Genomic DNA, 17,310 nt, shown 5'->3' with positions numbered 1-17,310 from the left:
CGGGCATGGATGTGTGTGATGTCCTTAGGTTAGTTAGGTTTAAGTAGTTCAAAGTTCTAGGGCACTGATGACCTCAGATGTTAAGTTCCATAGTGCTCAGAGGCATTTGAACCAATCTTTCTTGAACACCTCAAGACATTGCTGTACCACTAGCCGATAATTGGAGTGGTGTGATTTTCATCGTTGTCTGCCTAGTCGGGCAGTACAAGAAGAGGCTCATTTATTTTATAATCTGAAGTTCAAAAGAATGAAAGCCAGCTTGAATACTGCCTAAATGTTGTTTAAGTAATAAATTTATGTCTGTCTATGTACATAGATACCTGAGGGTTAAGAATTTTAGTAGTTCTTCCCCTACCGGGTTAAGGAGCGCAAGGACAATGAAATCAAACTATGGCACATTGAGAAAGATCGCCTTAATGCCCTGGCTCTTTCGACCTATTTTAAGTTGACAAGCTTTTAATCAGATGATGTTTATGACAACACGATTCGCGTTCTGAATAAGGAGATATGGGAGAATGGCCAGCACGTAAGTAGAACCCAAGACACCGAATTAATGTACAAAAAGATGAAAGATTAGGTGTTGCATGATAAAATTACTTCTCCCTTGGAAGATATGAATTTCGCTGTTGATAAATCACTCACCACAAGAGATGAGAAACTTCAACTTAGTGTCAAAGATAGTAGTATTACACGTAAGGCAATGAATAAATCTGTCCTCTCCTTTGAACACAATGTCCTTAGATCGATCGCCAAAAAGCTTGATCAGAAAGAGGCTATTATGGTAGTAACAGACAAAGGGAACATTGTAATGTTACTCTATAGGAATCATTGTGTTGAAGAAGTGTTAAACTTTTTTTGCAGAAAATGGTATCCCTGCAATAGGATTCGATCCCACATTGGCGTACGATAAAGCCCTTAAGATCAGCTTGACGATTATCAATAAACAAATCGAAACTTCCTGGCAGATTAAAACTGTGTGTCGGACCGAGACTCGAACTCGGGACCTTTGCCTTTCGTGGGCAATTGCTCTACCGACTGAGCTACCCAACCACGACTCACACCCGTCCCCTCAGCTTTAATTCCGCCAGTACCTTGTCTCCTCTAATAAACAAATCCTCCGAATGATCTACATAAATTGGAAGTGTGCTTCGTGCGCAAGTTAAAACTCACAAACCGGGCCTTCCTGTCCGCGACATACTTAATGGAATTGGAAATCCCGGGTATCATGTTTCAAAGTTTTTACTCGGCATGTTGAAAGACAGAGTTACTTCCGTTACGCAATAGGAAGCATCTAGTTTGGTTGCTCCAAAATTGTACATTTCCGTACGGTTGTATTCTTCTTTCACTTGATGAAAAAAATATTTATACTGATGTTCCGCTTATAGAAACGATTGGTATCGTGCGGGATTCCCAGCTCAATAATCCTTCTGCATTCAGTGAAGAAGTGGACAACACTATCTCCCTTCTGGAGTTACTTCAAATTAAGCAGTTTCCATTTGATAATATTTACAAACAAGCCGACAGCCTGGCTATGGCGAGTTATCTCTCGGGCTTTCTCGCCGATATGTTCGTAAGCAACCTCGAAAACCGGTGTTTTCCCTATGTAACTGCTTCGAACTCTCACATCCTTTTTTATAGAAGGTATGTCGATGTCATATGGATCGTTTTTAAAGGCCAAGAAGTGGATATTGATGTCTTTTTATTCGAATTTAACGGCCTTCACTCTAAATTGTTTGTTACCCATGAAGCCATGGATCAGCAGTGTGCTAAATTACTTAAATTTTTCCCTCCAATTGGGTAATAATAAGGTATGTTTATATATTTATAGGAAAGCTACCACTAGCTCTTCAGTGATTCATGCTACACCAGCCCACCCAAGGTTGTGTAAGTTAAGCTTTTCTAGGTTGACTATTGCTCTAACGTTTGAAGTTTCCTTCACCTTGGAATCTATTGAAAAAGAAATTAGCTACCTTTGGAATGTCTTTATCTACATCTACATCGATACTCCGCAAGCCACCGAACGGTGCGTGGCGAAGGGTACCCTTACCACTACTTGAAATTTCCTTTCCTGTTCCACTCGCAAATAGAGCGAGGGAAGAACAACTGTCTCCATCCTCCCGCATGAGCCCTACTTCCTTGTATCTTATCTCCGTGGTCCTTAGGCGCAATGTATGTTGCCGGCAGTAGAATAGTTTGGCACTCAGCTTCAAACACCGGTTCTATAAATTTGCTCAATAGGGTTTTTAGAAAAGAAAGTCGCCTTCCCCCCAGTGATTCCCATCTCAGTTCTCGAAGCATCTTCGCAACACTTACGTGTTGTTCCAACCTACCAGTGACAGCTCGTCTCTGAAATGGTTCGTTGTCTTCCTTGAGATACAGCTTACGAATGGTTTTAGTGTGTTCTTTGATCCGTCGTTTACACAACGAATACTACGAGCGAGTGGAGCTCAAGGCCACGCGTCCACAGCCATAAACGCTGCATTTAGCTATCCCTTCTTGGACCCAGCCACAAACGATTGGCGTTGATGTGCGTTGTGCGTTTAGCTATCCCTTTTTTAGGCCCCTTTCTTATGACTTGACCACACTCTTTAGGAATACTAAGGTACGGATTGAATTCTCTAGGAAGTGTGGGAACACAGTTTTAGTTCCTCACAATGAGAAACTTAAGTCTTCCCCTTCTGCAGAATTAAGTTTCTTGACCGTGACGTGCACTATATCAGCCTAACGGAGAGATTTTTATAGCCCGTTTCAATGGGCGCCGACCACCATCCATATATGATCTCGATATTTTGCATGTTGTATAAAAAGGCAAGAAGATGAACATCCTCGAAGAACTTGAAATTTCAAAAAGAGTCTATTTTAAATGACAACTGACCTTTCATAACCAGAATTACCTGAGGCTACGATGTTACTTTTTAAATAAATGTATACTCACAAGTGGCAAAACACTGATATTTTTTAGTTGCGTTTCCTTGTTTGTATCTTTACATTATGGCTCTAAGATAGTTATTACTCTGTAAACACATTCTACTTTCCCGTTTGGCGGCGCCACCTAGCGCTGGTGCAAAAAAAAAAAAATGGCTCTGAGCACTATGGGACTTAACATCTGAGGTCATCAGTCCCCTAGACTTAGAACTACTTAAACCTAACTAACCTAAGGACATCACACACATCCATGCCCGAGGCAGGGTTCGAACCTGCGACCGTAGCAGTCCCGCGGTTCCGGACTGAGCGCCTAGAACCGCTAGACTACTGCGGCCGGCTAGCGCTGGTGCAGACACTGATATTGTTTAGTTGTGTTTCCTAGTTTTTATCTTATATAATGGATGTAAGATAATCTCTGTAAACACATTCTACTTTCCCGTCCGGCGGCACCGACTAGAACCTCTTAGTAGGAGCTGTAAATGTGTGCAATAAGGGCGCTTTATACACCTGACCAGTGTTGTAAACATGCCCTGCGTTTTGTTAAGAGCGAGTACGCGTAAATACAAGTAACGAGTGACTCATATATTCGATTTTATTCCTTATTTTACTCACATACTCTGTGAGCCGAGGTCTTTTAGCCCTTCATATCTGTTCCTTTATCTCCACCCTTATTTACGTGGTTTCTTAGGTTTGTTTCGCTTACCGCACTTCGCCTTGAAACATATTCTTATTTATTTCCGTAGGTGGATGAGTCTTGTATATTTTATTTTGGTGATTGCGGGACGTTCTGTGCTCTTGTCCGTGGTCCTCGAGTGTTTTTACCGGGCGAGTTTGTCTTTGGTTCCGCTCTGTTCACAACTCTGATCGTGGTTTCCCAGCGGCTCTATGTAACTGACAATACAGCTTTACAGCTGATTCCGGGCTCATTAATTTGAGCTGATGAAACCTGTTTTTCCCGGCGATGTCTAATGAGGCTCCTGTGAGAATGAAACGCATCACAAATAAATAAAAAAACATTTTGCAAGCAAGACTGCCTATTCTTTCTTGAATATCTCAAAAGGTTGCTTTACAATTAGCCGAAAGACGGAGTGGTGAGATTTCTGAAACGGATTTATGAGTAATTGCTGTGGAATCGACTTTGGCTTGCACGTTACATTTCAATGATAGAAATGAAACTGCTAACATGAAAGAAAGAGTAGCTGGCTATTAAAATTCCATACTAATGTTAGTTCTGCTTTGAAAGACGGAATAGGTTGTAAGTAGCCTGTTTGTATGTTGGCAGCGATATAGATTGTGTTAATATCGCTGACAGCACTCTGCACCTCGGTAAGAGATTCTGTGGTTGGCCCAGGCCCCCACAACCGCACGAGTGGTCGACTGTGAAGAGCGGACAAATTGAATAGCTGGGCGGCGTAAACTGACGTGCGGAGTTCGAATGTTTACACATCGCTTTTGGTTATAAAATGCTTTCCCTTGAGTTAGGTCACAAACATAATGCCTCTTTTAAATACGTTACTACAATATACTTTTTAATTTATGAACAAACAGCAACTAGTCACTGTTTATGAATTTATCTTACGTACTACATGGAATCTGCCGTAGCTAAAAGTTATGTACTGGACCCCTGGCATTTTTCGTAGTTCATTTACGATAGATGTACGCAAAATCCATCAAAATACTCTGAAGATTTGCCCACTATATTAATAGATATTTTCTGACTCTACCTTGCTTTAGATTTTATGACAAGAAGTGCGTTATATATGGCATAGTGCTTTGGCAACTCACGACCAAATTATCAAGTTTCAACCTAATCTAGACCATGAAAACACTACCGATCAGCCAACTTTCTTCAAAATGGTCAGAACATATAAAATGGTATTCTGTCGGTCGGAAATCTTGCCTCCTGACAGCGTGTAACTATTTTTGTAACAGCTGTGGTTTTGAGAAAGGAAACCTGCAAATAATTGCACAGACATTATGCTAATACCGTGTTACAAAAACATTAAGCAAGTGCACTGACATACAAAACAACTTAAAATATTCACATATCTGTGAAATGTAATATTCGTTCCTTTCTCGAATTTATTTGTACAATTAATCGCTGCACAACTCTTCGCTATTGTACTTCTTTTGATTGGAACGTACAGACAGTAGAATTATGAGTAACAAATACTGCATGTACGCCTCAACAAATATACAACGTTGAATCAGGGTCTTCATAAACAACAATACTACACAAAACATCAGACTACAACCACTATAATGGCGTCCAGCCGAAGGTTCAAATTATCCCGCGACTGCAGCGCCAATCAGTGGGTCTAGTTATTTTTTACAAGGTCTTTGGGTTGGCCGGACTAGCAGTTAGCGTGTGGATAGGGAAGTTTATGGTCACGGTTTTCTTAGTGGAGACTCTGTGTTGGTGGGTCACGCAATGAAAAGTGAGATGAAATTTCTTATAAGAAAATATGCAAGGCAGGATATGACAATGGATATATGGTTGATGATGATTGGGTAGCGGAATTATTGACAACTACCTAATTTTTGGAACTGGATGTCACATTAATAAGCTAAAATTTTCTAAATACATTGTTTGCTCTTCAACAAAATCTTTCTTTTGCTAACCATATGCCCCCTAGTAGTTAGAATCTTTTTATTTAGATGGTAGTTGTTGTTACTTACTGTAGTTCATGTTATGAAGATTTTCTGTGACGTAAGAGACTTGTGAAACTGAATGGGGTTTCCACTATCGGGATTCGTGATTGAAATAAGTTTCGCAATTAACAGAATTTGAGATAGTTTCATATTTCTTTGATTTCATATTTTTTGGGTTTGTATTATTGTTAGGCTTTCTTGCAATGCAAGGCAATTCTTTTGTGTTAATTATTGGAAATCATGTTGTCAATGTATAGCAGTAATATTGCGTTGGGCTTGTATATTGTGGGTAATAAATGAATAGGTTAAGTCTGAGTTGTCTTTGTCAGGGAAAATTCTGTTGGCCAGTGTTAAAAATAAATAAAGAGTTTCATGATTTGCAATTTCATCACAGCAAATGGCCCCGCGCAATACCATTTTTTAAATCGTTTTTTTAAGCGAGACGTTAAGAGGCGTCAAGGGCAGCTGCCTTCGCCTGCACCTTCGTCGGGTTTGCTCCGGAGTATTTCGTATGTAGAAAGAAAACCACGGGTTGAATGTGCGTGTGTGGATAGGGCCTCCCGACGTGTGGACGGGTCGCCCGGTGCACGTCTTCAGTTGACACCACGTCGGCGACTTGGCGTGTCGATGAGGATGAAAAGGTGCGGTTCTAGGCACTTCAGTCCGGAACCGCGTGACTGCTGCGATCGCAGGTTCGAATCCTGCCTCGGGAATGGATGTGTGTGATGTCCTTAGGTTAGTTAGGTTTCAGTAGTTCTAAGTTCTAGGGGGCTGATGACCTCAGATGTTGAGTCCCATAGTGCTCAGAGCCATTTGAGGATGAAATGGTGGCGAAGACAACACCAAGACCCCGAGCGCAGAAATCTCCGACCCAGCCGAGAATCTAACTCTGACGCCTCGCACGGCATTCTGTTGCACTGACCACTGAGAGGAGGACTTGGGAATGAAAATACATGTGGTCGACCGAAGCGTCCGATCCCACCCGTCGGCTTTGACCCGTGACGTAGACTGTTGGGGTGTGTGACGTCACGACGGCGCGGAATTTAGTTTGTGAGAGCGGCATGTTTGTAGGTGTCGTTTTGATTCGATCGGTGGTGCTCTCTGGTAGTGTGTTAGGTGATGTTTTTGGTTTAGTTTGCGAGTGTGGCGTCCTGTGTGTATTTTGGTAAATTGCGTTTTTTTATGTCTATGGTAGGTATGGATACGACTGACAGGGTCAACAGTTTTCAGTTGTCGGCTATGATGGACAGTGCGTTCTCTCTAATAAAATTTCTTCAACTATTCGGATTTTTGGATGAAGTCGTGAAGTGTTCAGTATGTCGTGAAGAAATGTGGCTTACTTAAAGTTCCGGCGTCTCGGACCGTGGACGGCTGTATGTGGAGATGTCGTAAGGATGAGAGGTCAAGGGAAGTGTTCGATCCCAATTTGAGATCGGGAGCTGCTGTTGAGCTATATAGGTCAAGGAAAGTGTCCGATTCCAGATTATATTGTGTTTAGTGGTATTTGGGGAGTTTTGTGATGGTTTCTTCGTCGTTTTGCGTGGTTTTGTATGGGGGTGGGTGTCTAAATTTGTTTATATTTAGTTTGTCCCCACCCAAAACCCCCCTATTTCCCACGCTTGTCCTGTTAGTGTCATTAGGCTATTTGTGGAACGTTTGTGTGTTTGTTCTTCGATAGCCCATGCTTCCTTATATAATTAGTTGTACTAACAACAAAACTCATCACATTTTTTAGAGTGATACTCTTTGCACAAAAGTTTTCCTGGTGGATCACACAGTGAACGCCCCTTATTTCTTCGGCACGGTCAGTTTTTTCATTTTCTCCTTCAACAGCGCAACGAAACCTGATCTTTTCCTTGTAATCGCTGGTGCACCGTCTGTAGACACTGAAACTAAAGAATTCCACGACAATCCTATATTTTCAACACTTTCTTCAACACTACGTAAAATATCACCTCCGGTTGTAATGTTCTTCATGGCTACTACATCGAGGAGCTCCTCCGTCACCTGAAGATCTCTACTAACACCTCTAATAAATATGGCAAGCTGCGCTGTTCCAGTGATATCAACACTTTCGTCCAGAGCTAGAGAATACGCTATAAAATCGTTACAGTTATTTGCAAGCTGGCTCTGGGCGTCGTCTGCCATCTCCTGTATGCGACGCATAATGATTATGTTAGATAATGGCACAATCCGAAACTGTTCAACTTGAGATGGACACAAATGTTCCGCTGCAACTACCAAACATTCTTTTATTAAATCGCCATCAGTGAAGGGGCGCAGGGTTTTTGCTAAAAACAAAGCAATTTTGTAGCTCACTCTGAGAGCTGCCTCAGTTGATTTTTCTTCGTCGTCCAGATCTTCTACGGATAGCTTCCTTTAAAGTTTAATAACTTCCTGTGCACTATCTGGTCCATCACATTTTCCACTTCCGTAGTCTTTCGCGTGGTACGACATATAATGTCGCTGCAAATTAAATTTCCCAAAAGAATTCAGCGTTTTGTGACATACTAAACATTTTGCAACACCATCTTTTTCTGTAAACAGATACAATTCCTCCCAATGGGGGTTGAACTGCGAAAGCATGGTTGGAGTTACACAACGGCCACTTGACATGATTCTTAACCAGCGAAGTGACTGTTAGAGCTGATCGTAGTACTTTAAACGTTACACGGTCTGCGCGAATTCAATAGACACGCTGCGGCCCTATTGAAACGTGCGCGCGCATTCCCCCTCCCTCCCTACTCCGCGACCATGCACCTGCTCGCGAGCACGTGCCTGAGCAGACGCGAGTACTCGCGCTCAAAACCCGCCGGTTGTTAAGCCCTGAATTAGACCAATATAAGATCGGCCTATTGCAGTCCTTCCTTTCTGTGGGGTTACATCAAATTTAACAAATGATTCTGGGCAGACAAGGCGTTCCATACATTTTTCTACCGCCCTGGAAAGCAAACTACGTACGTAACGATCGCTAACAGTTTTTGTCGAGCGGGTGACCGTTGTTGGTGCCACTATCGAAAACAGCCAAACAAACCGTGGAAATTTTATGCACAGTAATGTTGTCCCTGATATTTTTATGAAATCATTATGTTGCTGTACTACTTACATTTTCACGTCCTTTCAGGCTGTCATCTAACTACGCAGAGAATTACAAATACAAATCTGATTTTTCTCTCTGATTTTTTTTCCCCATTTTCTGTTACCCATGTGGAAGCCATTCGACTGGATGGCGTTTCGGTGCCTTGCGTGTTCTTTGTGTCTCATAGTTAGATAGTGAAGTTCGATGTTATCGCGAGAACGAAGAAACCTGGGATCGGTTCATGCACTGCTCAGCTTGTGATGAGACTATTCACACACAAGACATTACTATAACGACCCTTCCATCTTGCTATGGGTAGCACTAAAAATCAGCAACCGGGCTCCTTACTTGTCAGTTGTGGCAGTCAGAAGTTGTACATACAAACCATCCTCGTGAATCATTCTTGTATTAACGAAAATGGTATTAAAATCTCTGCAGTAGTGCATGAGATTAACCTTCACAAATAGAGAAACGCGGCGACGGACTTTATAATATGTATAGATATTCTCTCTATATTGGTTTACTTATCTTTCACGTCATGGCTGCTCAATACTGACATCCAATCCTGTGGGAAAAGGCGACGGAAGTGCATGCACAGTATTGTATGTTAATGAATAGTGATACTGGTACTTACCAGTTTTCTGTTAGAGACAGATACGAGTTAAAGTGTAACGACTTGGGTAGAATGGGAGGGAAAGCATTTGTTTCCCGTGATTATTTATATATAGCCGGCCGGAGTGGAACCGCGTGACCGCTACGGTCGCAGGTTCGAATCCTGCCTCGGGCATGGGTGTGTGTGATGTCCTTAGGTTAGTTAGGTTTAAGTAGTTCCACGTTCTAGGGGACTGATGACCACAACAGTTAAGTCCCATAGTGCTCAGAGCCATTTGAACAATTTTTTGATTATTTATATAGGATCTTTCTACCTTCCAATTTCTAATATTTTTGTGTGCTTCCAGGTGTGAAAATGTCCAGTACTGTTTGCAGTTTCTTCATGCAGCGACTCACGCTTAATGAACGTTTAAAAATCGTTAAACATTTTACCAAAGTGGCAACTCAGTTGTGGGTGCTCGTCGTTTATTCACCAGAGAATTCGATTGCCATCACAGTCTGTATGTTCAGGCTATACGACGCACTGTGGCCAAGTTGCAGGATTTCACTCTACACGACAAGAAGCCACCAAGAAGACAAGGGCGCGAATAGAGGACAATACCGCAACAGTAGCGACCAGTATCGAGAAAGAGCCGAATTGTCAGTTTCAAGCCGATCTCAATGGTTGCGGCTATACGAGACTTTAGCTCTGTGAATCTTGCGAAACGACTTGGGTCTGCATCCATACAAAGTTTCATTGACTCAAGAGCTTAACCCAAACGACCACAGACTGCGTTGGTGTTCGCTGATTGACGCGTAAAGCAGTTGGAAGCTGCTCCTGGTTTGAGAGGAAAAATCTTCTCAGACGAGGGGTATTTTTGTCTTATGGCTTTGTCAATACGCAAAACTTTCGTTATTGGAGCGAGAAGAATCGACAAGTGGTCCACGTGGTGCCATTGTATTCAGAACAACTCAATGTTTGGTGTGCTATGCACCATGGCGGCGTCATTGGGCCTTCTGTCTTTCGAGATGACAGAAGAAGCGACACCGTCAGTAGCAACCGCTGCAGATCCATGCTTTAGTCAAATGGGAGCATTCAGACTGGAGGCAGTGAGCAACTTGCTGCAGCCAGCCACAGACTTGCGCAGTTCCGGTACATACTACAAAGGCACTTAACGCCATTTCTACCATTGGCAAGACAAGGCGGCATAATTTTAGGGGCGGCAAAGGGCGGGAAAAATTAATTTCTAATGAAACAGCAAAGAAATTGAGTAAATGAGGAGAAAAATGGAAAAGAGGAGAAATTAAAACGCCGAATTGTTTTTAAAAGCATACGGAACAGTTCATAAGCTTTACTACCTTTCCGTGCCCAGAACTTGAGAATACTGATTCTGAAAACATGTGGTCACAGTAGGATGGAGCTACGTGCCGCACAACTAATGCTACGCTCGATTTGCTGAGGTAGAAGTCTTGCCCCGGAACATCTCAAGACGTGAATCTGTTAATTGGCCGCAACAGTCGTCCGATTTAACACCCATGAATTTCTCTTTTCTTTTGGACTACGTGAACGCCCAGATCTTTGCTGATAAGCCACAAAGTTCGGAATATTTGGAGGCGAATATTGATCAGGCTACCGCAGACGTAACGCCACTAACGTTGCACAGTGATTAACAATTGGAGCCATCGTGTCCCTTAGTGTGTTCAAAGCCGTGGTTCATATTCGAACGGTACTTTGTGTACAACATAGCTGCAATGTCTAAGCTTTAAAATGAAGCACAGCTTACTTTGATTCGTAGAGGGATTTTTTTTTTCAAATTTTTTAGTGTCGTTCTTAATGAAAGAGCCTTTATAGCGTTTTGGTTTCAAAGTTCGGACAACAACCGTAGCACTTAGTAAAGTGTTGCGTGTGACGAGTTTAGCGACCTCTATCTTGGAACAATAAGTAATCATTACTTCTGAGTTAATAACGTTTCAACGTTATCAAACAGAACCTCTTATGAAGTATATTCTCAAAAGAATCTGAGTGATGGAAAGACAACTACTGGTAACTAAAAGTGACAGTTGGCACTACATAGAACGTCAAAGCTGTAACCAAAGTCGATTATAAACTAAAACATTACTTAAACGATAGATGACAATGCGATATGCGAGGAGGGGATATCGTAAGAGACCAGACAGAGTATTAGTACCGCGTACTGGAGAGGAGAAGACTTTTGTAAACACTAATTGTGCCAGTGGAGCCACCTAGCTCGACGTCCCCATCAGACTACAAATCGCCTCTATATGCTGGCAAGCACCACGGAGAGACGTTGCATGTAACTCGCAATATTAGCTCAGGATATTCCCATGGCGACAAACTATTAACGTTGACAGTCCGTCGGCTTCATCAGTCCCCTAGAACTTAGAACTACTTAAACCTAACTAACCTAAGGATATCACACACATCCATGTCCGAGGCAGGATTCGAACCTGCGACCGTAGCAGTCACGTTGTTCCGGACTGAAGCGCCTAGAACCGCTCGGCCACCACGGCCGGCTACAAGTGAGAAACTACCGTATAGACTACCGTAAGACCACCGTATATACCATGTGGGGGCAAGTCTTGCACGTACACGGAAGCCACTGCACAAGATAACATGGACATTATTGTCGCTGCAATGCTGCTATTCTATGTCATGTGTTTTGTTGCTAGTTTCTAACAGTAGGTGTTGTCATGAAATTAGTGCTAATCTCTTTTTCCAATTTCTATAATAATACAATACTTCAAAGCAACGGGAATCTTACGATTAAACATTACTTTTTTTAAATGTTTTATTTAAAAACCAAAATCTAGCACTGCAATTATGATGATGCGATATGCCTGCTTTTTACCCGGTTATTAGTAAAAATGAAAAAACTAACAACAAATAACGAAAAATACTGGTTACTCAAAACTAAAATATCGGTATCGATTTTAACCGGTCAGTTGTTCCCATCCCTACGACGCTGCTTTAGAACCTTGACTGGAACATGCGCGATAAGGCGCCCACACAGCAGAGGAATGTTATCGTTCAAAGACGGCGTACTGTCAGTGGGCTGTAGCCACGTTACAGCTACGTGTTTTCTCCGAGTGCTGACTACACGCTGTAAAATTAAGTAGCATTATATGACCACTATTCTCTCTAACTTTATTACTAATAGCTGTTGGGCTATTAACCAAAAACAGAAGGTGAAATCAAATATTCTTTGTTCGACTATGATTCGTAATTTTCACCCTCCAGTGTTTGGAATTCCCGTCAGAGTAATAACGGCTCTGCTACCTCCATCCCTAGTAGGCTGCCAGATTATTCTTATCCTATCAATATTCTTATGAAATAGGAATCCTCGCATGGCAGACCATCGGACGCAACGGAGGAATTTGATAGTCCTAGTTAAATACCTTCTTTATCTCTCTCAGCCACTGCTGTGAAAACTACAGCGTAAGAATTCAGCTTGAACCATGGCCTAATTTCATAAGGACTTCTCATTAGTTTCCCACAGAGAAAGTAGTTGTGATCGGTGCTGGTACGTGGTTATAAAGAATCACGCAACTCAGGAAAACAAATGAACAGGTGCCGCCCGATTAATCTTATTTAAGATTACGAGATTTACACTGACTTCCATCGATGATTCGGGCACAGGGGTACTGGCAGAAGTTGTAAAGGTGGGTCCCGAGTTGGTAAGAGCATAGCCCGCGAAACGCAAAGCGCCAGGTAGGAGTTCTGGTCTGACACATTGTTTCAGTCGGCCAGAGTTTCAGATTCTAACCATTTGTTCAGTTTCTACTGTGTCTTACTGACATAATTTGATGAGCTCTGTAATAAACAGAAGCACTCTTTAAATTGGTGGAGACTAAAATGACCTTTAGTGTACTATTTAGTAATGACGAATAATGGGAAACAGGTAGAAACATTAGAGCTACCGCCTTGACCGTGCCTGTGTACGTAACCGTGGGCGGCCACACGCGGGGTGGGGGGGAGGGGGGGGAAACCGCCTCCCTGCTCCCTAGTTCTCTGATAAATAAAATAATATAGTGAAGACTCTGAAGAAAATGGTTTAAAAATCGATATTAAAATGGTTGAAAAAATCGATATTACGCAGGTTTTTAACAGGGCTGGACTGGAACTTTTTATGCCTGCTTACAAGTCTTACAAAATATTAAAAATACTCCATATCCAAGGTCTAGGCCCCCCCCCCTCCTCCCACTACAAATTCCCGTATGGGCGCCTTTGCTAGGTGTTTTGCGTTGTAGGCGTGAGATGACGCCTTCTCTTTTTTAGCAACATCGGTCTCTGATATTCTCACCCCCTCCTCCTCCACCACCCCCAACACCCAACAGCACAACAATCTAAATCTTCTATTATATTTTTAATTGTTAAAGCAACGTGACCAGACGTCCTCGTTTTCTGGAGACAGTCCTCAATTTTCATGCTTTGTTTTCAATTCCTTTAAAATTTATTGAGGACAACAAATGTCCTCATTTTTTAAAGTTTTTGTCTTCAGTTTTTTTTAAATTTCCCAAAATAATTGAAATAGGAAGAATGTGTTGAACATTTTAAACCACTACTCAACTGACAACACGACTGCAACAAAATTGGGCCTCATTTATTTAATTGCAAGAAAATGGACTAATGAAAGCCTGGAACTATATTCTGGTGCGAATGAATTTTTCCCTCACTTTAGAAACATGCAATACTGATGGGAGACATGCAGAAGCATCAAACTTGGGCGCTTCTATGATGTTATCCCACCTGCTGAATTTTGTTGTGACCTGCCTATCAATCAACAACTTCGTCAAAGCTTTGGATGATGCGGCAAACACATAACTTTTATCATGAAACACAACAGCAGAGTTATTAATAATACCCGTTTCAATGTTCAAGACCACTAATGCTTCTAAGAGTTCTTGTCCTAACAAAGCACAGAGACTCTTACTCTTTAAAGCAGAAAAAGTCCTTTCGCACGTTACTTGTGTGTGTGTGAAATCTTATGGGGCTTAACTGCTGAGCTCATGAGTCCCTAAGTTACTTGTGTAAATGCAACCGTCAACAAAGAGCAATATGCAATACAGAGATTGCAGTATGCACTAAGGTGTAAATTGAGACAACAGCTTCCAAGCACAAGGCACACAGTTTCTACGATGATGTCGTGCTACGAGTCTGACACTCAGACATGTTAGTTTTTGTTTCGTATCCAGTATCAGCAGGGTTCGTTTTTAGGTGGGTAGAGGCAATGTGTGTACTTTCGTAAAAGGTAGTAAAGCTTATGAACTGTTCCATATGCTTTCAAAAACAATTCGGCGTTTTAATTTCTCCTCTTTTCCATTTTTCTCCTCATTTACTCAATTTCTTTGCTGTTTCATTAGAAATTAATTTTTCCCGCCCTTTGCCGCCCCTAAAATTATGCCGCCTTGTCTTGCCAATGGTAGAAATGGCGTTAAGTGCCTTTGTAGTATGTACCGGAACTGCGCAAGTCTGTGGCTGGCTGCAGCAAGTTGCTCACTGCCTCCGGTCTGAATGCTCCCATTTGACTAAAGCGAGCAGCGAGTTGGAGCAACTGCTACAGTGAGCTACAGACGCCTCTCATTTGAAATAACGCATTAGGCTCAATTAAAGCGGTTTGCTTCAGGTCTCACCGGACGAACTTCGCCTCTCCGATTTGTGTGATACGTAGGGTACGACCAGGTCTTCATCACATGTAAACAGGGAGACGCAAGTCTCAATAGTTTCCGAGAAAATCGCGTTTGAACATTTTAAGTGTGATTCTGTACTTAGTATGACGGTCAGTAGTAATCGATGAGTCCGCAGCCGAGCGCGTAAGTGCCACATTTCATATTAGCCAGGTCTCTGGATCGAATCTCGCTTCCGGTATACTTCCTTTTCTTCCATTTCCCGTAATTGTAACAGCAGATATGCGTGGTACGTGATGAAATTGTGTGACGACCGAGAACCGTTTATGAATATAAACCAAGTTTGTTTTGCAAAAAGCATATTGAAAAACGGTGCACATACAAAAATTCGGCTGTACGTTGCAATAATTATTGATTTCCATGTTCCTACGATCCGTATCGTCCTGATTCGTGCAGTGATCCACAGGTTACATATCCATATAGTTTCCACGAATATAGGTAAAGTAATGTAAATGAAATTGCTGTACTGTTTTCACTGAAATTTCTTATGCATCCGATTTTTATATCACATCTCTTCACGAAAAAGTCATCTCCTTTATCAAGATAAAGATTATGAAAATAATACATGAATCATTAAATACTGATAATTTACAAGACGTAATAAATCTGTTGTTAGAATTCCGTGAGAATGAAAAAACAAGATGTACCGGCAGTGAGATTCAATAAGAGATCTCGCACTTACGAACCTAAACGCTTACTCCAGCTGCTGCGAAATTCTTGAGTAACAGTTACGATACACAGAACATATGTACGCTTAAAATTTTTAAACCCGATTTTCTCGATAATGGATGAGGGTTGCGTGTTTCTGTTTGCATATCTCGATGTCCTTGTCGTATCCTACATATCCTATTAATCTGAATCAAATCGTCGAGGGTAAGTACGTAGGTGACCTCGTCACCATGTCTGAAAAGACCATTACAGTTTTCCGTAGTTCAACGCAATAACAACTTGGTTCAAATGGCTCTGAGCACTAAGGGACTGAACATCTGAGGTCACCAGTCCCCTAGAATTTAGAACTACTTAAACCTAACTAACCTAAGGACATCACACACATCCATGCCCGAGGCAGGATTCGAACCTGCGACCGTAGCGGTCGCGCGGTTCCACACTGAAACGTCTAGAACGCTCGGCCACACCGGCCGGCGCAATAACAACTTCCATACAATTCAGCAAAATACAAATCTTCTTGCCTACCTGGATCATACATGACTGTGTGTCACACATGTGAGGAATAAATTATGTTTTCTGTAGAGCTTGGCCAAGTGCACAATTTCTTTTGGGTATCAACAACAGCAACGTCATTCCGAAGCGACTGACACAATAGAGCGGGAATTGGTCTTACTTCCTTGCGAACTAGTGTTTCAAAACACATACTCAAGTAAATCACACGTTTCATCAACAACGTTTTTCACACTGCAAATAACTGACCATACACACGAAAAGACATAACAGCAGTTACAACTAATTCCGATTTAATTGTGGCAGACTCACTGCCGCCATGGAGAAGCAGCGCAGGGCCTTGCCACAGACGTGTTTTTTGCTGTCATTACGTGGTTTCGACCAGATCCATAAATGTGAGAGCACAGAACAGAACTCTTCTGCCGGATTAACTTGGGCAACGAACACAGTAAGATCACGAAATAAACAAACTAGACGTAGCTATTTAAAAAAAATGTAAGCAAGAGATTTGAAAAGCAGTAGTTTCATAATTGAAGGGAACGGCCTATAATACTAGGTTTTACGTACGGTACAACGCACGCGATTATTAAGTAGTTACAGAGGAAAGGCGCCGAGTCACCACTTCGTGTCCAGTTTCAACAATGCTTAAGCGTATTTTTTTATTATTATTGGAAGATAAGTTTGATAGATAATTTCCCGTTCTCCAGTTCTTGCCTTCTAGAAAAACAAACTTGCGTATATTTTTATTGAGCTAGAAGGTGTGGATCATGCAGACATATATGTTGTTACACTTAGTTATGCTTCAATAAGGAGCTAGCACAAAAAAGAAATTACTATTGAACAAAATCCTGTCAGTTTTCAAGCCACCTTACTTGAACGGTTGTCATATTCGACAGCTTGGGTCGAAAACAGAAAGGATTTTATTCAGACACAACGTCGCAAAAAGACTCAGACGACACAAAAGAGTGTGCTGCTGTCTTTTGATAAAGGTCGGCGGGCTGTAAACAACAGTAACTCTCAGAATCGGAAATATCGAGTAGCATACTCACAGACAGTAGCGTTATTCCATACACCAACCACTCTGCTTACTGTGCCTCGCGGCGTGTGTCGTCAGCTGTGTGCCGGCATCTGCTTTAGTGCAGGCGTCACGTGACCCCCTCCCACCCACCTTCTCCGCC

At 42.0% G+C, this 17,310-nt stretch overlaps 1 protein-coding gene and 1 non-coding gene across 3 annotated transcripts in view; both read right to left on the bottom strand.

Moving 5' to 3' along the window:
* Window positions 1–17,310, bottom strand: part of LOC126475382 (cyclic GMP-AMP synthase-like receptor) — a 259,124-nt gene extending 241,814 nt beyond the window's left edge. Inside the window, exon 1 of one of the 2 annotated variants that reach the window (XM_050103207.1) lies at window positions 17,182–17,310. The gene's annotated coding sequence lies outside the window, so the exon portion shown is untranslated. The remainder of the gene's footprint in view (window positions 1–17,181) is intronic. The other variant, XM_050103208.1, reaches the window with a different exon arrangement.
* Window positions 976–1,050, bottom strand: Trnas-cga (transfer RNA serine (anticodon CGA)). Its single transcript has one exon. It is a non-coding gene; the product is annotated as a tRNA-Ser (tRNA).

The sequence above is a fragment of the Schistocerca serialis genome, chromosome 4 (assembly GCF_023864345.2).
Source record: "Schistocerca serialis cubense isolate TAMUIC-IGC-003099 chromosome 4, iqSchSeri2.2, whole genome shotgun sequence".
Taxonomy (NCBI): Eukaryota; Metazoa; Arthropoda; class Insecta; order Orthoptera; family Acrididae; genus Schistocerca; species Schistocerca serialis.
The sequence above is the reverse complement of the archived record's forward strand: the minus strand, read 5'-3'. Positions and strand labels throughout refer to the sequence as shown.